General features: G+C 44.7%; 1 non-coding gene across 1 annotated transcript; it reads left to right on the plus strand.

Moving 5' to 3' along the window:
• Positions 1-5,059: 5,059 nt before the first annotated feature.
• Positions 5,060-5,163, plus strand: LOC114675303 (small nucleolar RNA U13). The gene has a single exon (XR_003726371.1). It is a non-coding gene; the product is annotated as a small nucleolar RNA U13 (small nucleolar RNA).
• Positions 5,164-25,477: the final 20,314 nt, after the last annotated feature.

Here is a 25,477-nt window from a genome sequence, read left to right on the forward strand (position 1 = left end):
GGGGGGGGGCGGGGAGACGAAGCACTTCCCCACCCCGCCCCCCCGCGGGGCGGCGGCGGCCACGGAGCTGCTGGGCCTAATCCAGGTCAGCAGGGGGGGGCGCGGCCGTCGCGGCTGCCTCAGCTGCTGCCTCAGCTGCTGCTGCCCCCGCCGACGCCGGAGCCACGGCCGCGGGCCTCATCCTACTCCGCCTCAGCGCGGCAGTGGCGGCCAGAACGAGGCCGGCTCGGGCCCTGCGTCATCGCGCCGTGCGTGCTCTGGTTCCGCCCCCGGCGGCAGGAGGCGAGGGCGGCTCCGGCGGCTCCGGCGGCTACCATCCCCCTCTCCACCAGCAGCTGTTCCCCGTCCTGCGTCAATTTTTGCTTGTCTCTGACTGCTTGGCTCCGTACCTGACTCCGAAACCAATCTCCCGTCTCCCGCGCCAACCCACATTCGTTGCTCCCGCCCCGTCTAAGGCTCAGTTCTTACCTGTGCACTGCCTGACAATCTTCTCACCACCCTCCACGAGGCAGTCTATTTATATAAACCCATATCGGAATGGATTAGGCCCATGATTAAAATGTTAAAAGGCTTCCCCTTTATCGCATCAGAATAAGGTCCTAGCTCGTTAGTGAACCCTCCCTACCTCTCCAGTCATGTCCTTATCCTCCCACATCACAGCTGGAGAGATTCTTCTTCCAGTTGTGTATCAGATTGTTCATTTCTTTCCAGTCCCAGTACCAAAGTCCAAGCCACCATCATCTCTCACCTTGACTTCTGCAATAGACTCTCAGCTGTTCCTGAGTTCATCATTGCCCACATCCAATTCACTGTTGGCACAGTTGACAGAATTATCTTTTTAAAATTTGAATCGGATCGTGTCATTCTCCTGTTAAAACCTTCAATGTCTCCTCAAGGCTGTCCTTAAAACAATCCCTAAATGGTTTACAAATCTGACTTCCTTTCAATCTCATTATCAGCATTGTCACCTCTTTCTCAAATTCTAAACTAGGCTCTCAAATGCTTTTGGTTATCTGGAATACTATTGCCTCTGCCTGGGGCCTATGTCCATATTGTTTCTCTCACAGAAACCCGCTTCTCTCCACTCCCAACCTTTCTGCTTCTTATCAGGCTAATCATTATTCTCAGGAATCCTTCTGGATGCAACTTCATTTCCCCTGGGGAGACTCTCCTGACCCTCCAGTCTGGGTTAGTCGCTTCCTCTGTGCTCTCACACAGCCCGATCAAGCTGAATCATCTGTCCCTCTGTGCAAGGCTGGCACACTGCCCAAGGTAGAGTATGCTCTCTCCTTGGTTCAATGAACAGCTCAAACAACATATGCAAAAGAAGGAAGCAAGGATGACAGTGCTCCTGATAGACGTTCATTCAACAGGTGGTCTTGACTGCCTTTCGTTTTATTCATCATTTACTGAATTTGTGTGTGCGTGTATATACCAGAATCCACGCTAAGGACTGGGGAAAAGGATGATCACACCTGGCTTGTTGCTGATAGAGCCCAGAGACCACCTGGGAAGACAAGTAATCAGATGAGTCCTAAGCCCACACCCTGCCACGGACCCCAAGGTTTTTAGAGGAACCAGAAGACAGCAATTAGTTCATTTGAGGAACAGAAAGGATTCTTAGAGGTAGGGCTATATTAAACTTGAATGGGTCTGAACACTCTTACTCTGCAGTCCCTATTCTACGAAGTCACTATCTTATTTAAATGCACTCAAATTTTTGATATAAAATTTTTGAAAAGACTCATAATTTTGGGCCGGGTGTGGTGGCTTAAGTCTGTAATCCCAGCACTTTGGGAGGTTGAGGCGGGTGGGTCACTTGAGGTCAGGGATTCGAGACCAGCCTGGCCAACACGGTGAAACCCCATCTCTACTAAAAATACAAAAACTAGCCAGATGTGGTGGTGCACACCTGTAGTCCCAGCTACTCTGGAGGCTGAGGCAGGAAAACTGCTTGAACCTGGGAGGTGGAGGTTGCAGTGCAGTGAGCGGAGATTGTACCACTGCACTCTAGCCTGGGTGAGGGAGTGAGTAAGACTCAGTCACCCCCCAAAAAAAGGAAGGAGAAAGAGAAACACAGAGAGAGAGAAGGGAGGAGGGAGGGAGGAAGGAAGGAAAGAAGGAAGGGAGAGAAAGAGGAAAGAAAGAAAAGAAGAAGGAAGGAAGGAGGGAAAGGAAGGAAGGAAGAGAAAGAAGGAAGAAAAGGAAAGAAAGAATGAGTTGACTCATGATTTTGGTTTTGGAATTGTTGAGCTTCCAGGAACTCATTTAATTTATGACTGGCTAAATTTACCAGAAATCAGAGGTACTCTGGAATTTTTACAAAGTCAGAAAATTTATCCCACAAATTATTATCACACCTAAAGAAATTTTTATTAATAATAATTTATAAAATTATTTGACATAATATTTACACAGTGCTAGAATTTGTAGACATTGTTTGTTTGTTTTTGGAGACAGGGTCTCACTCTGTCACCCAGGCTGACTTGATCGATGCTCACTGCAGCTTCAACCTCCTGGGCTCAGGTGATCCTCCAGGCCTCTTCAGTAACTAGAACTACAGGTGCATGCCACCATGCTTTGCATTTGTTTTTGTTTTTGTTCTTGGTAGAGATGAGGTCTTGCCATGTTGCCCAGGCTGGTCTCGAACTCCTGGGGTCAAGCAGTCCTCCTGCCTCAGCCTCCCAAAGTACTGGAATTACAGGTGTGAGCCACTGTATGCCTGGCCAGACATAGATTTGTTTATTTAGTTTTAATTTTTTTTTTTTTTAACTTTTGAGACAGAGTTTCACTCATGTTGCCCAGGCTAGAGTGCAATGGTGCAATCTTGGCTCACCGCAACATCTACCTCCCTGGTTCAAGCGATTCTCCTGCCTCAGCCTCCGAATAGCTGGGATTACAGGCATGCACCACCACACTCGACTAATTTTTTCTATTTTTAGTAGAGATGGGGTTTCACTATGTTGGCCAGGCTGGTCTCGAATTCCTGACCTCAGGTGATCCACCCACCTTGGCCTCCCAAAGTGCTGGGATTATAGGCGTGAGCCACCTCGCCAGGCCAGATTTATTTTAAGTTTTGTTTTTCATACTTTTTTTCCACAGGTGGATAACACTGACACAAGCTCTTGAAAAGTTCTATAGTGCCTTGTGAAAAGAAGTGATATTGCTAAGTCTAAAACTAGCTTGGGCTGGGCGCGGTGGCTCACACCTGTAATCCCAGCACAGGCAGGTGGATCACAAGGTCAGGAGTTCTAAACCAGCCTGGCCAATATGGTGAAACCCCATCTCTACTAAAAATACAAAAGTTAGCTGGGCATGGTGGCATGCACCTGTAATCCCAGCTCCTCGGGAGGCTAAGGCAGGAGAATCGCTTGAACCCGAGAGGCGGAGGTTGCAGTGAGCTGAGATGGCGCCATCGCACTCCAGACAGAGTGAGACTCCGTCTCAATAAATAAACGAACAAACAAACAAGTTTGGTTGTTTGCCAGAAGATGGGAGGAGCATTTGAAGCCCATTAATGGCTTGGACATGGTCCCTGCCTTCAAATAGCTCAAACTCAAGTAGATGAGACAAGTAGGTGAACAGTTAGCAGGGCTACATTCAGATCTTTATTCTACTTTTATTTTTAACTTTTGCTTCCATGAGCATGTATATATCACTAACTCACAAAGGTACAGCTTTAGACCTCTGCGTCTGGTGAGAGAATAACTGTTGTATATTCCCTTGAGTTCAGGGGAAATGACATTTTAGAAAAGGTGAATGGTTATTGACCATTATTTTCTTGTGGATGAGTAAAATACCAGCTACAATTTTAACATAGCTTAAAAAAATGATAGAAATGGTCTTTTTTTTTTTTTGAGATGAAGTCTCACTTTGTCACACAGGCTGGAGTGCGGTGGCACAATCTCGGCTCACTGCAACCTCCGCCTCCTGGGTTCAAGTGATTCTCATGTCTCAGCCTCCTGAGTAGCTGGAATTATAGGCGGGGGCCATCATGCCCAGCTAATTTTTTGTATTTTTAGTCAAGATGGTGTTTCACCATGTTGGTCAGGCTGATCTCGAGCTCCTGACCTCAAATGATCCACCTGCCTTGGCCTCCCAAAGTTCAGGGATTTCAGGCATGAGCCACCATGCCCAGCCATGTGGTCTTGATAATAATGAATAAAACTACCAGAATAAAATTGTGTCTATCACTTATGTAGTGCTTCCTATGTGTAAGGCATTGTCCTAACTGTTTTACTTCTGTTCAATTAATGCTAATTAAGTGATCTGCAGAGTGACTAGGACCTAACACAATCATGGCTCTTTTGGATACTCACAAGCTAATCAGATGTGAAAATAATAGGCCCAAGTTGAATAATAGCCATCATAGCAAACACTTATAAAACACTCTCTGTATGACAGCATGTGTTTTATTTGCCCTTTCTGGTAATTCATTCAACCCTCAAAACTCTATGAAATGGACACTACTGATATCCCCATATTACAAATGATGTAAGATATAAACATGTGCTAGAGTTGGTTCATACTAGCTCATACGAGCCAATTGTTAGAATTTCGGGAATTGTGTGACCTAGTTGTTAAACATAGTCATTATTAAAAATTAAATTATATAAACTTACAGTTAAATAGGTATATTAAAAACAAACAATAAATACCCAAAACTAATGGCTAACTACTTTACTGTATTTCACTATTGTCTGTGTTATTGAGGTTATTTCCTTCTAGTGTATCTCTGTGGTAGAAATACTTTATAATGACAAGCCGCTGAACATCTCTCCCTAATTCTGTGTTTAGTGATGCCAGATTGGTAGCTTGAAATTGCCCATGGTGAGAGTATTTATACCTTGGAAATCAGCAAATGTAACAGGACTTGATTGTTTTGTTGATTGTCTACACTTAACCAAGTGACTCCAAGTCCAACCTGGCATCCTACATTCTAGCCGCATCACAGTGCTTTCCATAGCCTTGACTTTCAGTATGCCTTTCCACCTCTATCCTCTAACTTTTGCCATGCTGTTACCTTCTGTTGAAATCAAGCATCTTTTAAGATTTTGAGATTCTTTTGTAATTCATAAGCGTGATGACTGGGTATTCACGTGCATGTGTGAGATGTGCCACCCTGGAACCTTGTTACGACGTCAGCACATTATGGGTCTGACATGAAAAAAAAATTATCCTGAAATACCACCTTCTTCATGAGGCTGTCTCTGATTTCATTCAGTTGGAATATATGCAATGATTAAAAAAAATGGGATCTATTATTATATTATGTATGTCTACTGCTAATCGTACATGAATATTTTAACACAATTATTTATTTATTTATTTATTTATTTATTTATTTTTAGAGACAGGGTCTCCCTCCATCACCCAGGCTGGAGTGCAGTGGAAAGATCATAGCTCACTGCAACATTGAACTCCTGGGCTCAAGCTATCCTCCCACATCTGCCTCCCAGGTGGCTGGGACCACAGGTGTGCACCACCACACCTGGCTAATTTTTAAAATTTGTGTAGAGCCAGGTGTGGTGGCTCGCACCTGCAATCCCAGCCTCCCAAAGTGCTGGGATTACAGGCGTGAGCTACCTCACCCAGCCACAGTTGTTAGTGTGTATAATCATAACTGACCTTTATTAGACAGAACTGGACAAATAAAGAGACCTGGAAGGTACAGTGATAGTCATCTTTTACAGAAATACAAATATGGCTTCAAAGAGATTAAGTAACTTGCCTGATGTCACAAGGCTATTCACAGGTAAAGGGAATGGGAGATGGCTTATCTTGAATGCCTTTGGCATAAATGTGTATTCACATATAAGGAAGTAGCTATTCAGTGATCTTCTTCCTAACCTGGTTTTGGAAAGGAGCCTTTCGGAAGTGTCCTTAGACCAAAGAGTGTGACTTAATTATAAAATATAATTTGTTTATTATTATTATTTTTGCAGTTGCAAGATTTAACAGAGTGAAAACAGCTCCCATACAATGGGAAGGGACCCAAAGGGGGTTGCCACTCCCTGCTCGAAAGACTGGGTTTATATCCCAATCATTGTCCCTCCCCCGTGCTCTCAGGCGATATATGATTTGACTATTTCTTTACCTCCTGCTTTAGCCTAATTTGTATTCTAGTGAGCCCTCTTTACTACCTGATTGGTTGAGTGTGAGCTGAGTTACAAGCCCCGTGTTTAAAGGTAGGTGCAATCACCTTTCCCAGCTAGGCTTAGGAATTCCTAGTCGGCCTAGGAAATTCAGCTAGTCCCGTCTCTCAGTCCCCCCTCTCAACAGGAAAACCCAAGTGCTGTTGGGGAGGTTGGCCGACGACTGCTCTAACTGCTTCCTGCTGAACTGGGTGTAGTATGGGTCATGCAGTTGAGATTTCCTTGGTAGGGGTGCCTTCGATGTCATTAACACTGGAGTACGGGCTAGCAGGCTGGTCCAGGGGTCCGCAGTAGAATCTTAGTCATGGACTGCATTTGGGGCTCCATTTGAAGAACCAGTTGTAGTTTTACAGCTTTGATTCTAGAAGAGACAAACTTAACAAGGAGGTTAAAGATATAGGGATTGAAATGTATGGCCTGAAGTGCAGGGGATTATTTCTTTGGCACATTCACAGGCCCTGACTATCTGCTTGATAGTTTTGAAAAGGCTTGGTCCAGTAAATAATAATTTGGACATCTGATGGGTGCTATCAATGCAAAAGTGAACGGTTTGGTGAAGGATTTTAAGTAATTTCCGTTGGTTAGCTGCAGGCAAAAGTATTTTTCCTTCTTCGGTGGCTAGCCATCCTGAGGGGAGGAAACTATGTCCTCGTGAGGTTCCCCATTCTATTTCTCCTGCTGAGTACTGGGGCTTGTTGCCTGGAGGGGATTACCCCATACTAGGGGTTCTTCTATAAGCATTTCTAATTGAGGGTCCCGCCTTGCGGCTCTTTCGGCTTCAATATCCATTTGGCGGTTCCCTTCTATTTCCCTTTCCTTTCCTTTCTGATGACCCGGCAGTGTAAGACTGCCACCCCTTTAGGTTTCTGTACTGCCAATAATAATCTCCTAATGGCTTCCTGATGTTTGATAGGTGTTCCCTCGGAAGTTAGGAATTCCCTTTCTCTCCATATTGCTGCGTGGGCATGGAGAACTAGGTAAGCAGACTTAGAGTCTGTATATATATTTATCCTTTTTCCTTCTCCTAATTCTAGTGTATAATGGCCCCTGCTTTTGCTAGGCTGTCTCTCCCTAACAAAGGAATGGGGCTTTCAGGCATAATTAGAAAGGCATGTGAAAAGAGTAAAGTTCCCCAGTCACAACTTAGTGGCTGGGAGAAGTATCTAGTGACTGGCTGTCCTAGGACCCCTCAGATAGTGACAGATCTGGAGGACAGTTGTCCGGGACAGGAGAGTAAGACTGAGAAGGCTGCATCAGTGTCCAGGAGACAGTTAACCTCCTGGCCCTCAATGGTCAAGCATACCTGGGGCTCTGTGAGGGTGATGGCATGGGCTGGTGCTTGCCCCGGGCACCCTCAGTCCTGCTGCTGGATCATCTGGTTAGTGGCTTCTGACTCAGAGGACCTTCATCCCCTGGGGCGGTGGGCCTTCCAGTGATTCCCTTGACATAAGGGGCATGGATGGGGGGGAGCTTATTTCTATTCAGACAGTCTTTTTTAAAGTGTCCTTGTAGACTGCATTGGAAGCAAGCCCTATTAGGCATTCGATTTGCCCAGACTTTCCCTGTTCCAGAGCCTCCAAAGTCCACTTTCCTGAGCACCATGACTAAAGCGGTAGCCTTTTTTTAATCCCGTTTGTCCCGTTCCACCTGCTCCTCCTGATCTCTATTATAAAACACCGAGGTTGCCAAGTTCAACAGGGTTTCTAAGTTTTGCTCCGGGCCTAAGGCGGACTTTTGACTTTTTTTTTCCTAATATCTGTAGCTGACTGAGTGATAAACTTATTGTTTAAGATTAGTTGGCCATCAGTGGAGTCAGGTGACAGGGAGGTATGCTTCCTCAATGCCTCCCTTAGTCTCTCCAGAAAGGCAGTAGGATTTTCTTCCTTTCCCTGTGTTATAGTGGACATCATTGAATAATTTAGAGGCTTCTTCCTAGTTTTCCTTAGTCCTTCTAGCATACAAGTTAGCAAATGTCTGCGGCACCAATTTCCATGTTCTGATTCTGTGTCTCAATGAGGGTCTACACTGGGAACTGCCTGCTAGCCTGTGGGGAATTGTTCTTTTTCCTCTGTTGTCATCCTATCATTGACCTGACTGAGATACCAGAAATCGCCAAACTCTCAGGCTGCAGTTATGGTGGCACTTCTCTCATTTGGGGTTAGTGTCTGATCTAGCAGTAACATTGTATCTCTCCATGTCAGATCAACTTCCCTTGGAAGTTAGGAATTCCTTTTCTCTCCATATTGCTGCATGGGCATGGAGGACTAGGTAAGCATACTTAAGAGTCTGTATATATATTTATATATTTATATACATACAGTTCTGAACAGTTGAGGTGTGCTCACAATGAGGTTTCCTCTAAAGGTTATTTTTCTACTTTCAGCAAAGCAGTTGCCGCTACTAGTTGAATGCATTTGGCCCATCCGAGGGTACCTGGGTTAAGGATTTTTGATAGGAAGGCTACTGGTTGTCAGCGGCTTCAGTGTTTTCGGGCTACGCCCTTGTTTACACTGTCAACAAGGTAGTATTGGCGTCACGGAGAAGACCTTCAATTATCAATTATAGGTTTTAAATTTACCCTGGCTTTTAAAGGAATAGGGCACACTGTTTTTTTCTTTACTACTTCTATCTTTCTATCTCTCTCTGCCTCTCTTTCTTTGTAGATGGATTTTGGGAACAGAGGGGAAGGATGTTCGCTTATTGCTCCCATTTGCCACTATAGGAATATGCGCCTCCCTTTAATTTACTCAATTTGCTTTCATCCTGATCTATTATGTTGTTGTAGACCCAGTTCCAGTGGTTAAAGTACTGGGTTATCAGTTCTAAGGCCCTCGCAAGGGTATTGGGGAATGGGTCCGACATAGCCCGTGTAGAGAGCTGTATACCTAAATTGGCAGGGACACCACTGACAAGACTCCCTGGGTTCATAGCCTAGAGGCCTAAGGACATAGCGTAAAGCTTCCTTAGATCCCTTTGGAGCCAGAACCTGCTCTAATACTTGGGAGAGGAAGTGAAAGTCTGAAGCATTAGTGCCTAGGAGGCAGGGATCGGAGGAAGTAGATTCAGAGGTAAGGAGAATTTTGGGGCTACACTTTCAAGAAAGTCATGGTTGGGACCCAGGAGGTATGGGTCAGAAGGAAAGGTAGGAGTGCATGCATGGGCGACTATTGAGTAGCGACTTCCGGCTGCACCATGATCTCAACCGGCTAATGCCAGGAATTCAGGATGACAGCTTTCTGCCTCTAGTCAACCCTTGGCTTCCCCAGGAAAATTGAGAAAGTGGAGGCTGGTTCCAGGCAGACCAATGCTCCCAACCCAGAAGGATTGGGGGTTGTTAGAAAGCCTTTTCCCAGGAAGCCTCACACCTGAGTCTTAAGTCCGGCAGCCACGCTAATCATTTTTAACTGACCGACAGGTGCCCGGTATTTTCCTCCAATTCTAAGGAAGGATAGGACAGAATAGCAAGTGAAAGTGGTCCGACATTACTCACTGCTTTGGAGAATCCCCATTCGGGCCACCAGATGTTACCGGCAGGTCTTTGTTCTTAGAGCTCCCAAGATGTGGCGGGCCGCTCCCAAGATGGGGGCAGGCCTTTTGTTCTCTGACCTGGGGTTCTTGGCCTCACGGATCCAAGGAATGGAACCTTGGGCCATGCAGTGAGTGTTATAGTTCTGTTGGAAGCTGGGGGTCATGGAAGAGAACCTTGGAACCCAGCAACTAGTGTTCAGCTCAATTAGGATGAAGCCGGGACTTAGCCGTGCAGGAACAATGGCGAGCCTTTAGCCGGATTGGGAGTGGCAGTGGGTGCCCTGCTGGATCAGAAATGCAGCGGACACCCTGCCAGATCCAGAGGGGTGGAAGTCAACGGTGGGTCTGGGATGGTGGGGAATAGCAGTGGTGAACGGCGAGTGAAAGCTCAGCTCGAGCAGTAACAAACATGGACCAGAAAAGTATGCAGTTGCAAGATTTAACAGAGTGAAAACAGAGGTACCATACAATGGGAGGGGACCCAAAGGGGGTTGCCTAATTATAAAATATAATTTAAAATGGAATATTGGGGCCGGGCGTGGTGGCTCACACCTGTAATCCCAGCACTTTGGGAGGCCGAGGCAGGTAGATTGCCTGAGCTCAGGAGTTCGACACCAGCCTGGGCAACATGATGAAATCCCGTCTCTACTAAAATACAATAAATTAGCAGGGTGTAGTGGTGGGCGCCTGTAATCCCAGATACTCGGGAGGCTGAGGCAGCAGAATTGCTTGAATCTGGGAGGCAGAGGTTGCAGTGAGCCAAGATTGTGCCATTGCACTCCAGCCTGGGTGACAGAGCGAAACTCGTCTCAAATAATAATAATAATAATCATAATAATAATAAAATGGAATATTCTACCCAAGACTATTGCAGGAGATTATAATGCAGAAACAGATTATGAGAATCCAGTATCTTCTTTTGAGCCAGATATTGTATAAACATGTATATTTTCTTTTCTTTTCTTTTGCTTTCTTTTTTTTTTTTTCTGAGACAGGGTCTTGCTCTGTTGCCCAGGCTGGAGTGCAGGGTGCAATCTTGGCTCACTGCAACCTCTGCCTCCAGGGTTCAAGCAATTCTTCTGCCTCACCCCCCTAAATAGCTGGGATTACAGGCGTGCGCCACCACGCCTGGCTAATTCTAATTTTTGTATTTTTAGTAGAGACGGGGTTTCATCATGTTGGCCAGGCTGGTCTCGAACTCCTGACCTCAAGTGATCTGCCCACCTTGGTCTCCCAAAGTGCTGGGATTACCGGTGGGAGCTACCACACCTGGACTATTATTATTTATTTTTTACTGGCTTATTTCTCCAGGAAAATGAACCAGATATTAAAGTGATATTGCAGAAATGTAGAACTTTTTTTGTTTGTTTTGGAAAATACAGTTATTTTTCACAAACATGTTATTTATCTTAACATTTAATGGGCTAATTTATTACTTTTAAACAAATTAAATTTTTTTTATATTTCTCAATTTTGATTTCTAATATGATAAATATTGATATATTTTATTTATTTGTTTTACAGGTAGGGGCTTGAGCTGGCTCTGTCACCCAGGCTGGGGTACAGTGGCATGATCACAGTTCACTGCAGCCTTGACCTCCTGGCTCAAGCTATCCTCCTGCCTCAGACTCCTGAGTAGCTGAGACTACAGGCACATGCCACCATGCCCAGCTATTTTTTTTGTAGAGACAGGGTCTCACTATATTGCCCAGGCTGGTCTTGAACTTCTAGGCTCAAGTGATCCTCATGCCTCAGCCTTCCAAAGGGCTGGGATTACAGGTGTGAGCTACCAAGCCTGGCCTCTCAATATTTTTCTTTTTTGTTTCTCTATGAAAACATTTTCTTATTCTTTTCTTCTTTTGCATATGGGAAAAGAAGGAACTCAATACTTTTTAATCCAAAAATGGAAAGTTTGAGAGTTGCTGTTCTAAGGCCTTCTTACTCAAAGGATGCTCCGTTGATCAGCACTAATTTGAACATCCTGTGAGCTTGTTAGAAATGCAAACTCTCAGGCCCCACCTGAGACTGACTAAATGAGAATATACATTTTACCATGATCCTCAGGTGATTTGTATGCACCTCAGGTGATTTTGTATGATTTGTAAGGTTTCAGAGGCTAAGCATGGTGGTTCACGCCTGTAATCTCAACACACTGGGAGTTGAGCTTGAGTCCAGTTGGTCAAGGCTGCAGTGAACTATGATGGGGCCACTGCACTCCAGCCTGACAGAATGAGATCCTGTCTTAAAAAAAAAAAAAAAAAAAAAAAAAAAGGCCAGGCATGGTGGCTCGTGCCTGTAATCCCAGCACTTTAAGAGGCTGAGGCAGGAGGATCAGTTGAGGCCAGGAGTTCGAGACCAGCCTGGCAAAAATACAAAAATTAGCTGGGCATGGTGGGGCTTGCCTGTGGTCTCAGCTACTTGGGAGGCTGAGGCATGAGAATCACTTGAACCTGGGAGATGGAGGTTGCAGTGAGCTGAGATTGTGACACTGCACTCCAGTCTGGGCTACAGAGTGAGATTCTGTCTCAAAAAAAAGAAAAGTTCCAGCCGCGGTGGCTCACGCCTGTAATCCCAGCACTTTGGAAGGCCGAGGAGGGTGGATCACTTGAGGTCAGGAATTCGAGACCAGCCTGGCTAACATGGTGAAACCCCATCTCTACTAAAATACAAAAATCAGCCGGGCATGGTGGCATGCGCCTGTAATCCCAGCTCCTCAGGAGGCTGAGGCAGGAGAGTCACTTGAACCTGGGAGGCAAAGGTTGCAGTGAGTCAAGATCACACCACTGCACTCCAGCCTGGGCGAGACTCCATCTTAAAAAAAAAAAAAAAAAGTTTGAGAAACATTGGTCTAGAGGAGTTAAGAAGTCTTCTTGAAGGAGATGACACTCAAGTTTTGTATGAGGAGGAGGAGGAAGAGCAGTTGGGTGGGGTGGGACTGACTGTAGACAGATGACTCAAGGAGGGAGAAGAGCTTGGGTGAAGGCATAGTAGAGAGAAATGTCATGATACACTGGAAAACTACACAGAGAACATATCTAAATTCTTGGTAACATTTAGACATCTAAAATATTAATTATGGTGATTACAATATTCTACAGTAAAAACCAGGAGCTAAAACTGCCTGTAGTCCTCTTCCTGGGGACAAATTTTAATTGTTTTTCATCTTCAGCTTCCTACATGGGATAAAATTTCAAATTTATAAAATAAAAATAAAATAAGGAAAAATATGTATAATTATATATATAGATGTTCACTGAAGACAATCTCAGAAACAGCAATCTATTCAATCATAGAGAAGTGATTAAGTACAGTAATCATATATTCATTCCATGAGGTTATTTTCTGAAATGGTCATACTTCACAACGTCAGTCTCTATTCTCTTACCTTGCTTTGTTTTTCTTGATAATACCTGACATTTTACTATATATGAATTGTTCATTGCATGTCTCTTCTACTGGAATTAAGCTTACAGGGTAAGGGACTTCTCTTATTCACTACTAGCAATCCTCAGCATCTAAAATAGTCTAAGCTGGGCACAGTGGCTCACACCAGTAATCCCAGCTACTCAGAAGACTGAAGGAGGAGAATCTCGTGAGCCCAGGAGTTCAAGGCTGCAGTGAACAATGATCTTGCACTCCAGCCTGGGCAACAGAGTGAGATTCTAGCTCCAAAAAAAAAAAAAAGAGGCCGGGCACAGTGACTCACGCCTATAATCCCAGCACTTTAGGAGGCCACACCAGAAGGAGAGCTTGAGTCCAGGAATTGGAGACCAGCCTGGGCGACCATGTCTCTATAAATAATAATAATAAAAAAAAACTAGTGGAACGTGGTGGCACATGCTTGTGGTCCCAGCCACTCTGGAGGCTGAAACAGGTGGATTGTTTGAGCCCTAGAGTTTGAACCTGAGAGATTGAGGCTACAGTGAGCCGTGATCACTCCACTGCACTCCAGCCTGGGCAACAGAGAGAGACCCTGTCTCTTTATTTTATTTTTTCTGTTAATGATGAGCTTCTATAGACCCTGTCTCAAAAAAAAAAAAAAAAAAAAAAAAAAAAAAAAAAAGTCTAGCACATTGTAGGAAGTGTATAGTTGTTGGCTATATGCATGAATGAAACGTAAAACTTTATTGGGATAAAATATTTAGTTAAAATACAGAAAATACAATGAAATGTGTTCTCTCATTAAAACAATGAAAAAATGACATGTTGACAGAGACTCGAATTTTGGAACTTGGAGACAATGGTCACCAAGGTAATACAGAAAAATCAAAATGGTTCAATAGGAGAGGATTGTCAGCAATGTTCTTCTCTCTCTTTCTCGTTAATATTATTGTTTCAAAACTGTGCAATGAAAAAATTAGAAAAATGAGGGCAAAGTTATGGACAGAATATTATGTTTGTCAAGCTTATTTTTGACAAATGGAGCCCTGTATTCCAAGATGGGAAGGGACAGTCCTTGGAGCTTTCAGAGAGAGTAAAGTACAGAGAAGCAGAATGATTTGCTTAGTGTTTGAACAATAGGTAACAGAACACTGGGCAACTTCTGTATTTTTTGTAAAGACAGGGTTTTGCTATGTTAGCCAGGCTGGTCTCAAACTCCTGAGCTCAAGTGATCTGGCTGCCTCGGCCTCCCAAAGTGCTGGGATTACAGGCATTAGCCACCACACCCAGTGTTCTTCATCTTTTAAAACTCAACACTATAGTCATTTCTCTGGGAAGCCCACCCTGATCCTCCCCTTTCCCCACTATAGATATTTCCTAGTCCTGTGTTCTGCCAGCATTTGGTACACCTCTCTATTAGCATCTAGCATTATCTTTGAAGATATCTACTTACCTTATTAGACTGGGGCTATCCCAGCTAGTTATCCTTTCCTCTTGAATCTGAGTAGACTCTATAACTGCTTTGATGAATAAAATATGGTAGAAATAATGCTGTTTCAGTTTCCAAGCCCAGATCTTAAAAGACTAAAAGCTTCCACGTCCTATTTCCTGGAACCCTGCTTCTTGAGGTCCTTAGGTGTCAAGTAAGATATCTGACATTTCTTTTGGAGAGACCTCATAGATAGGCATTGAGACTAGAAGGACCTGGCTGAGCCTAGCCTTTATGAGAGGGTGAAGTGCCCTGCTGAGTCAGCCTTTCAATTGTCCTTGCCAATATGTCAATCATGGAAGTGGAGCAGTCTTGGAACCTCCGGACTGTCCCAACTGCTAGCCAAATACCATCAACTGACCCCTGTTAATTCCCGGTGGGGAAGAAGAATCGGCAATCCAAGCCTCACCCCTAATATTGGCCCACAGAATCAAGAGAAATAATGCATTTTTTTAAAAAAAGCAGCTAAGTTTGGGAATAGTTTGTTATACAACAACTGATAACTGGAACAGAATTTGATACCTGGAAATGGGGTGCTTCTATAACTATAACCACCCAATGGGTTTACCTTGCCTACTGCCTAAACAGAGCCAATTTATCAAGACAGGGGAACTGCAATAGAGAAAGAGTAATTCACACAGAGTCGGCTGTGCAGAAGACTGAAGTTTTATTATTACTCAAATCAGTCTCCCCAGGCATTCAGGGATCGGTTTTTAAGAACAACTTGGTGGCTGGGGGGAAACCAGTGAGCCGGGAGTGCTGATTGGTTTGGTCAGAGATGAAATCATAGGGAGTAAAGCTGTCTTCTTGAGCTGAGTCAGTTCCTGGGTAGGGGCCACAAGATCAGATGAGCCATTTTATTGATCCAGGTGGTGTCAGCTGATCCATCAAGTGCAGGGTCTGCAAAATATCTCAAGCACTGATCTTAGGAACAGTTTAGGGAGGGTGAGAATCTTGTAGCCTCCAGCTGCAGGACTCCAAAACCATAATTTCTCATCTTGTCGTTAATCTGTTAGTTTTACAAAGGCATTCTAGTCCCCAGACAAGAAGGAGGTTTGTTTTGGGAAAGGGCTGTTATCATCTTCGTTTTAAACTGTAAACTATGGTCAGGCGCAGTGGCTTATGCCTGTAATCCCAGCACTTTGGGAGGCTGAGGTGGGTGGATTACTTGAGGTCAGGAGTTTGAGACCAGCCTGGCCAACATGGTGAAACCCCGCCTCTACTAAAAAGACAAAAATTAGCCAGGCATGGTGGCGGGCAGCTGTAATCCCAGCTACTTGGGAGGCTAAGGCAGGGAGAATTGCTTGAACCTTGGAGGCAAAGGTTGCAGTGACGTGAGACTGCGCCACTGCACTCCAGCCTGAGTGACAGAGCGAGACTCTGTCTCAAACAAAACAAAACTATAAACTAAGTTGCTCCCAAAGTTAGTTCAGCCTATGCCCAGGAATGAATAACTTGGAGATCTGACCTAACGAACTCCATCTTGCTTAAAGGTTAGAAGCAAGGTGGAGTTGATTAGGTCAGATCTCCGTCAATGTCTCAGTTACAATTTTGCAATGGCGGCTTCATAACAACCCAAAATATATGACATTGGCTTTGGGACTGAGCAATGGGTGGAGATTTGAAGGGTCTCGAGGAGTCTATTACTGCATGCTGGAAAGGCCTAGAGGATATTGTTGGTGAGGACTTGTTACTGGAAGCTGGAGGAAAGTTTGGCAATGCTGTCCCTTGAGGTAACATGGAAAATAGAAAGGTACCTAATGAAATTATGGATCTGGCTGGGGAGGTTCCAGGCAGAAAGTACAGTGTCAGCTGTCTCTTCCTAGTTGGCTATGATGAGATATGAGAAGGACCCAGGGTAGTATTTCTAGTTCGAATAAGAATCTCAAAGGAGCTGGGCACGGTGGCCACCTGTAATCCTAGCACTTTGGGAGGCTGAGGCGGGTGGATCTTAGGCCAGGAGTTTGAGACCAACCTGGGCAACCTGATGAAACCCGTCTCTACTAAAATACAAAAAATTAGCCGAGTGTGGTGGTGTGCGCCTGTAGTCCCAGCGACCCGGGAGGCTGAGGTATGAGAATTGCTTGAACCCTGATGTCGGAGGTTGCAGTGAGCCGAGGTTGCGCTACTGCACTCCAGCCTGGATGACAGATTGAGATGCTCTGTCTTAGAAAAAAAAAAAAAAAAAAAAAAGGAAGAAATGGCCTTAGGGTAACAATTAAGACCATGGTGTTGCCAGTAAAATGATATCACAGGGCAAAGACAAGTCAAGCACACAATGTAAAACCTTTTGTTAAGAGATCAGAAAGATTTAAGGCAGTGTCTCATAGATACTTTCAAAATCATTTCCAAGGAAAAAATTCTAAGGAACTTAATTTTGTGCCTTATAGACCTTCTGTGCTAAACAATTGAGTTTCTCAGTCTTACTGCTGTGGTGCCACAGCAGCTTTACAGGAGGCCCAAGGTAGAGAAAGGCTATTTGAAAGAGATTTGTGGGTGTGGTGCTTTGCTAATGGAGTGAAGTATAACTTGACATATGGGAAACTCCCCAAATTTTAGAAAGATTACATTAGCTTGGCCTGAAACCTACTGAGATAGTACAAAATGAAGAGGTCTTTAGATCCCCTCTTTTCCCCCGCCCCGCCTGGTAGGGCAGAAAGCAGACTAAGAGGCCGGGCGCGGTGGCTCAAGCCTGCAATCCCAGCACTTTGGGAGGCCGAGACGGGCGGATCACGAGGTCAGGAGATCAAGACCATCCTGGCTAACACGGTGAAACCCCGTCTCTACTAAAAATACAAAAAATTAGCCGGGCGCGGTGGCGGGCGCCTGTAGTCCCAGCTACTCGGAGGCTGAGGCGGGAGAATGGCGTGAACCCGGGAGGCGGAGCTTGCAGTGAGCCGAGATCGCGCCACTGCACTCCAGCCTGGGAGACACAGCGAGACTCCGTCTCAAAAAAAAAAAAAAAAAAAAAGAAAGAAAGCAGACTAAGAAAACTGCTCAGCTACAAAAATGGGCTATTTCTTATGGAAAAGGAAGGATGACTCAGAGGGCAGAATCAAAATTCACAGAGAATCATCTGTAGGGAGCAGAACTGGCAAAATATGCCTAGCTGGATTTCAGAATTTCTATGCGTCAGTGACTGCTATGTGCTTTTGTTCCCCACCACCACCTCTTTTGTTTATTGTTTTTGTTTTTTGAGACAGGGTCTTGTTCTGTCACCTAGTCTGGGGCACAGTGGCACAGTCACAACCCACTACAGCCTTGATTTCCTGGGCTTAAGCGATCCTCCTGCTGTGCACCCCACCTCCGCCCCAAGTAGCTGGGACCACAGATACGTGACACTATGCCCAGCTAATTTTTTTCTTTTTGTTTTTGAGATGGAGTTTTGCTCTGTCGCCCAGGCTGGAGTGCAGTGGCGCAATCTTGGCTCACTGCAACCTCCACCTCCCGGGTTCAAGGGATTATCCTGCCTTAGCCTCCCGAGTAGCTGGAACTACAGGTGCATGCCACCACTCCTGGCTAATTTTTTGTATTTTTAGTAGAGACGGGGTTTCACTGTGTTAGCCAGGATGGTCTCCATCTCCTGACTTCGTGATCCGCCCGCCTCAGCCTCCCAAAGTGCTAGGATTACAGGCGTGAGCCACTGAGCCCGGCCTAATTTTTTTTTTTTTGTAGAGATGGAGTCTCCCTATGTTACCTAGGCTGGTCTCAAACTCCTAGGCTCAAGGGATCTTCCCTCCTCAGCCTCCCAAAGTGTTGGGATTACAGGCCGGGTGTGGTGGCTCACGCCTGTAATCCCAGCACTTTGGGAGGCTGAGGTGGGTAGATCACCTGAGGTCAGGAGTTCCAGACCAGCCTGACCAACATGGCGAAACCCCATCTCTACTAAAAATGCAAAAAATTAGCAGAGCCTGGTGACAGGTGCCTGTAATCCCAGCTACTTGGGAGGCTGAGGCAGGAGAATCGCTTGAACCCAGGAGGTGGAGGTTGCAGTGAGCCAAGATCTCACCACTGCACTCCAACCTGGGTGACAGAGAAAGACTCCATTTCAAAAAAAAAAAAAAAAAAAGTCTTGGGATTACAGGCATGAGCTACCATGCCAGGCTACCACCTCTTTTGAACAGAAGTGTCTATTGCTGTTCTTATGCCTCTGTCACCATTATAGCTGGTTATGTAAGGAGCAGATAGCAGATAACTTATGTCTTTAGTTCACAAGTCTTCAGGTTGAAAAGAACAATACTTAAGGAGCTACACCCTAGGAACTACATCTGAGGAGCCCACCTCCACATCTGGAACTTATTCAGATGATGAGATCATGAACCTTGATCCTGAGTCTGATGCTGTAATGTGCTGAATTTTGCTGGGTAGGTCCTTTGAAGATGTGAATATATTTTGCATGTGCGAGGAATGTAAATAATTTGTGGCCCGAGGGCTGACTATTACAGATTAAAGATGGTTGTAAATTCTTTGATACTCTTACCATTGACAGGTGGGTGAGAGTATCAAAGAGTGCCTCCTCTTGAGTCTGGGTGGCCTCTGTGATTGCTTTGACCAATAGAATACTGCAGAAGTGACACTGTGCTACCTTCCAAGCCCAGAAAATTTAGACTGGTAACCACTATTTCCTGCCTCTTGGGAACACTGTCTCTTGGAGCCCACCACATACTTGACTGGAGAGATCACATTAAAACTACACAGAGAGATAGAGGGGCCTAAATGAAGCCAGCTTTCCAGCCATTCCTGCCAAGGCTTAAGGAATGTGAGTGAAGGTTCAAGGCATGTGAGTGAATACCATCGAGTGACCCCAGTTGACTTCATGTGGAACAGCAGACGTGATCTGCCGAGCCCTGACTGAAGACCTGACCCGCACAATTATGAGCAATAATAAAACGGTTGTTGGTGAAGCCACTAAGCTCTGGAGTAGTTTGTTACACAGCAGTGGATGACGGAAACACTCCATGACTTTGGGTCAGCGTCTCCTCTCTAGGAGTATTTTCCCAACTTCAGCAGTGTTAGGCTAGGTCAGGTGAACTCTAAAGGCCTTTATAGCTCTGATTTTTCGTTTCAGTGAATACTAGTTGAAGTAGGTTGGGCTACTTCTGATGGCATGCAGACATTTGTTGGATGACCAGAGGAACATAGAATTTGTATAATTAGGTACGCAGGCCGGGTGTGGTGGCGCATTCCTGTAATCCCAGCACTTTGGGAGGCTGAGGCAGGTGGACCAGGAATTTGAGAGCAGCCTGGACAAGATGGTGAAACCCCATCTCTACAAAATATACAAAAGCTAGCTGGGCGTGGTAGTGTACATCTATAGTCCCAGCTACTTAGAAGGCTGAGGTGGGAGGATTGCTTGAGACTGGGAGGCAGAGGTTGCAGTGAACCAAGATCAGGCCACTGCACTCCAGCCTGGGTGACAGAATGAGACCCTGTTTCAAAAAAAAAAAAAAGTTGCAATAAACATTTAATTAAATTAATTAATTTATTTATTTGAGACAGAGTCTCACTTTGTCATCCAGGCTAGAGTGCAGTGGCGTGATCTCGGCTCACTCCAACCTCTGCCTCCCGGGTTCAAGCCATTCTCCTGCCTCAGCCTCCCAAGTAGCTGGGATTACAGGTGCCCGCCACTGTGCCTGGCTAATTTTTGTAGTTTTAGTAGAGATGGGGTTTCACCATCTAGGCCAGGCTGGTCTCGAACTCCTGACCTCGTGATCCACTCGCCTCGGCCTCCCAAAGTGCTGGGATTACAGGCATGAGCCACCATGACTGGACACAATAAATATTTTAATGAGGATGAAAACGAGCTGAGTAAGTAGAAGTGAAGGGAAGGACACTTTAGGAAGAATGAACAGTACATGCAGACTCAAAAGCCTGGAAAGTTTAGGAAATTGTGATCATTTCAGAATTGTTGAAGTAGCAAGTACAAGAAAGAATGGGGGAGATGACGCTGGAAAGTTAGGCAAGGGCCAGGTTGTGCAGAGACTCCTGTGCCTAGCCAAGTGTTTTAGGTTTTATGTGTAGACCATGAGAGTGCCATTGAACACAAAATTGTGATTAAATTGTCTTATAAGAAAAGTTATATATATATATAATATATAAAAAGTTATATATGTGTATAGTTTTTGTTTCTGAGACAGAGTCTCCCACTGTCACCCAGGCTGGAGTGCAGTGGCATAATCTAGGCTCACTGTAACCTCTGCCTCTCTGGTTCAAGCAATTCTCATGCCTCAGCTTCCTGAGCACTGGGACTACAGGTGTGCACCACCATGCTGGGCTACTTTTTGTATTTTTAGTAGAGGTGGGGTTTAACATGTTGACCAGGCTGGTCTTGAACTCTTAGCCTCAAGTGATCTGTCCCCCTTGGCCTCCCAAAGTGCTGGGATAGCAGGTATGAGCCACCATGCCCAGCCATAGTTTTGTTTTGTTTTTTTTTTTTTGCTAGTCAAATGAAGCAGCTGGAGTGGAGAAAAAACAAATAAAGCTCTAACTGGTTGTGACATTAGTTGTAAACACCACTGGACTCAGACAGCCAGGTAAGTAATCTTATCCCTTTTTTTGTAGATATGGAAAATGAGGCTTTTGCAGGTTTTGTCACCTGTCCAAGATCACATAACTAGTAGGAGTTCCAGACCAGCCTGACCAACATGGCGAAACCCTGTCTCTACTAAAAATACAAAAAATTAGCGGGGCATGGTGACAGGCGCCTGTAATCCCAGCTACTCGGAGGCTGAGGCAGGAGAATTGCTTGAACCCAGGAGGTAGAGGTTGCGGTGAGCTTAAAAAACTTGGCCAGAGGTAGGGTCAGGTGCGGTGACTCACGTCTGTAATCCCAGCACTTTGGGAGGCCAAGACAGGTGGATCACGAGGTCAGCAGATCGAGACCATTCTGGCTAACACGATGAAACCCCATCTCTACTAAAAATATACAAAAAAATGAGCTGGGCCTGGTGGTGGGTGCCTGTAGTCCCAGCTACTCTGGAGGCTGAGGCAGGAGAATGGCGTGAACCTGGGAGGTGGAACTTGCAGTGAGCCAAGATCGTGCCACTGCACTCCAGCCTGGGAGACAGAGCAAGACTCTGTCTCAAAAAAACAAACAAACAAACAAAAACAACAACTTGGCCAGAGGCCGGGCACGGTGGCTCACACCTGTAATCGCAGCACTTTGGGAGGCTGAGGTGGGTGGATCATTTGAGGTCAAGAGTTTGTGACCAGCCTGGCCAACATGGTAAAACCCTGTTTCTACTAATAATACAAAAATTATCTGGGCATGGTGGTAGGTGCCTGTAATCCCAGCTACTCAGGAGGCTGAGGCAGAAGAATCACTTGAACTTGGGAGTCAGAGGTTGCAGTGAGCTGAGATTGCACCTCTGCACTCCAGCCTGGGGTGTGACAGAGCGAGACTCCCTCTCAAATTAAAAAAAAAAAAAAACAAAAAAGAAAAACTTGGCCAGGCATGGTGACTCATGCTTGTAATTCCAACACTTTGGGAGGCCAAGACAGGAGGATCACTTGGGGCCAGAGGATTGAGACTAGCCTGGTCAACATAGTGAGACCCTGTCTCTAGAAAAAAAAAAAAAAAAAAAATCCAGTGTGGTACATACATCTGCTCAGCAGTTTGGGAGGCTGGGGTAGGAGGATTGCTTGAGCCCAGGAGCTTGAGGCCGCTGTGAGCTATGATCATGTCACTGCGTTCTAGCCTGGCTGACACAGTGAGACCTTATCTCTAAAAACAAAAACAAACAAACAAACAAAAAAAACATCTTGAATAGTAAAAATGACCTCATTTTAAACAAATAATTTTTGAACACATTCTATCTTCCAGAAATTGTATGAAGAGATGTGAAAGTAAATGTTGTAAGTAGTATAAACTATGAATGTATTGTGGTAGAAATGATTACATTTCTTTGGAGAAATAAGAAAAGCTTCTCAGGAAATACGACATTTATGTATTATTTCTTTATTCATTATTAATTTATCATTATTTTAAATCAGAGCTAACATTCATTGAGCTCTAATCAGATGCCCGGCATTGTTCTCAATGTTTCACATGTATTATTTGGTTTATGACCTAAAACTCTAAGAAGTAGTTACTATTATTTCCCACATTATATAAACAAGGAAAATAAAGGAAAGAGAGTTTAGGTAACTTGCTCAAGGTCACCCATTAAGTAATCCTGGATTGGACCCAGGTGGATCAGACATCATGAGTTTAACCATTAGGAGGAACATTTAAACTGGATCTTTTTCTTTTTCTTTTTTTCTCACTCTGAAACTGCAGTAAAATAAACTGAGTCTTTTTTTTTTTTTGAGACAGGTCTCACTCTGTCACCCAGACTGAAGTGCAGTGGCGTGATCTCTGCTCACTGCAACCTCCACCTCCCAGGTTCAAGCTATCTCCCCGCCTCGGTCTCCGGAGTCACTGGGACTGCAGGCACAGGCTACCATGCCCGGCTAATTTTTGTATTAGTGCCCAGCCTAAACCGGGTCTTAAAAAGACAAGACTTGGGCCAGGCACAGTGACTCACTGTAATCCCAACACTTTGAGAGGCTGAGGCTGGCGGATCACTTGAGGGCAAGAGTTCAAGACCAGCCTGGCCAACATGGCGAAACCGTGACTCTGCTAAAAAAAAAAAAAAAAAAAAAAAAAATTAGCCAGGCGTGGTGGCGTATACCTGTACTCTCAGCTACTTGGGAGGCTGAGGTGGGAGAATCACTTGAATCTGGGAGGCAGAGGTTCCAGGAAGCCGAGATGGCACCACTGCATTCCATCCTGGGTGACAGAGTGAGACCTGTCTCAAAAAAAAAAAAAAAAAAAAAGAGAGAGAGAGAGAAGACTGGCAGGCCAAAGGGCATTTTAGAGAGAAAAACACATGCAAATATTTGATGACATGAAAGTTCACTGTGTTCTAAGAATAGCATTCAGGGAAACTGAAATTTAGAGAAAGAAGAGTGTGTGTGTGTGTTGGGAGGCAGTTTGGGGCCATTTAATGGAGGACCTTGAATACTAGACAAAGGAGTTTGTACTTGATCCAGTAGGCTGTGAGGAGCCACTGAAGTTGTTTTTCTGTTTTTCTTAATCAAGAGAGTGATATGATTAGCTCTGTGTTTCAGAAACAGCAATCTGGTGGCAAGGGGAAATGGACTAATGGAAGGGACTGGAGGCAGAGAAAAGGTAGTTAAGACTCAGTTGCGATAGTCTAATATTGGGGCCTGAACTAGGATGGTGGCAGTGGGAACCAAGGAATGCATGGCCTAGTGCTCATTTTTATAGCAAATGTATATTTCTGATAGGACATTCTATTTTGAAAGATTATTCAATGATGGCTGTTTTTTTTTGCTTGGAGAGGCTTGGACTAAAAAGCTCGTTTTGTTTGTTTGTTTGTTTGTTTGTTTGTTTTTTAATTTGGAGGGTCAGGAACTCTACCTGCAACTCAGTGGTCCTTCTCACAGAGTAAATCAGATACACTGAGGCTTTAGGGGTCAAGAGAAACCTCCCCCTGCCCTCCAAAGGTTCACTGAAGAATCAGCTCACAAAAGGCAGATTAATTGGAGAAAAGGCATACACATTTATTTAATGCGCGTACATGGGGAGAATCATAGGGTGATTGGCCATCCCGCAGTGTGATTCAGAAGCTTGTATGCTATTCTGGCAAAACAGGTTGTGAGAGGGAGAAGAGGAATTCCGTTGAGGGCATTACTAGGGAGAATAAATGGATCAGGGAACAGAGATTAACTTGTACATTATCTTGTGAAGGGGTTGCTTCAGGTGTGGTTACAGTCTCGGTCTTATAGGGAAGGGAAGAAAAAATAATTGTTTCTTTTGGAAAGTCTGGATGTTAGGCAGATAGGGACTTTGGGTGAGACAGTATATGTGCATGTTGGGGAAGGTCAGAAAGACCTTGAGGCATCTTCAGCTCAGCATGTCAAAACGCCATATTTTGTGGTATTGGCTTTCTGGCCCCAACATTACCCTGTCTGAAAATTCACTAGAAGTTTCACACACTAAAAGCTGCTCATATCAGAATATGGCATCGCAGATGGGCTTTCAAACGGAAGAAAAACAAAGGTTAATGTTTGGTACAATCTATAAACCAGTTTCCTTAGAGTTTGGAGGGCAGTCGGGTGAGTTGTCTGGATGTAAGAGTTGAAGAATCTTCAGTTAAAGTGGAAGTAGATGCTGGCAATCTGACAGGTTTTTCTTGCCTGCAGTTTGTATGTCACCACACATGAGCTTCAGCCTGGAGGGCCTCAGGAAAAAGACAGTATCGATTGTATTGCGTCCAAGTCAGAAAAGTGGAAGAAAAATTTGGAAACGTTAGTATAGGGATTTGTAGCCAGGAAAGAATTTATGATTTCGTCCATATTATAGGCAAGTAACAAAAACTCACTAACAATGAACAGGGCTAGAATAAAATGGTGGGTGGACTATAGTTTCCTTCTAAAATATAATTTTTCTTCTAAAACATAATTTTTCTCCTTCTAGTTTCCCATTTTCAGCAAGGATAAATCATAGCAGGACCAATTAATTTGCAAAATAAGTTTTAGTCTCAATATACTTGGCCTGATTATTTGCATAAAGTGCAGCAAGAATGGTGATTGGCCATATAGGTTCTTTTAAATTGGCTTTGCTAGAACTTTTTTTTTTTTTTTTGAGACAATCTTTCCTGTCACCAGGCTGGAGTGCAGTGGAACGATCTTGGCTCACTGCAACCTCTGCCTACCGGGTTCAAGCGACTCTCCTGCCTCAGCCTCCCAAGTACCTGGAATTACAGGCATGCACAACCACACTCCTAAGTTCTGTATTTTTAGAGACAGGGTTTCACCATGTTGGCCAGGCTGATCTCAAACTCCTAGGCTCACCCACCCTGGCCTCCCAAAGTGCTGGGATTACAGGCACTAGCCACTGTGCTTAGCTAGAAAGTGA

The sequence above is a fragment of the Macaca mulatta genome, chromosome 1 (genome assembly GCF_049350105.2).
Source record: "Macaca mulatta isolate MMU2019108-1 chromosome 1, T2T-MMU8v2.0, whole genome shotgun sequence".
Lineage (NCBI taxonomy): Eukaryota > Metazoa > Chordata > Mammalia > Primates > Cercopithecidae > Macaca > Macaca mulatta.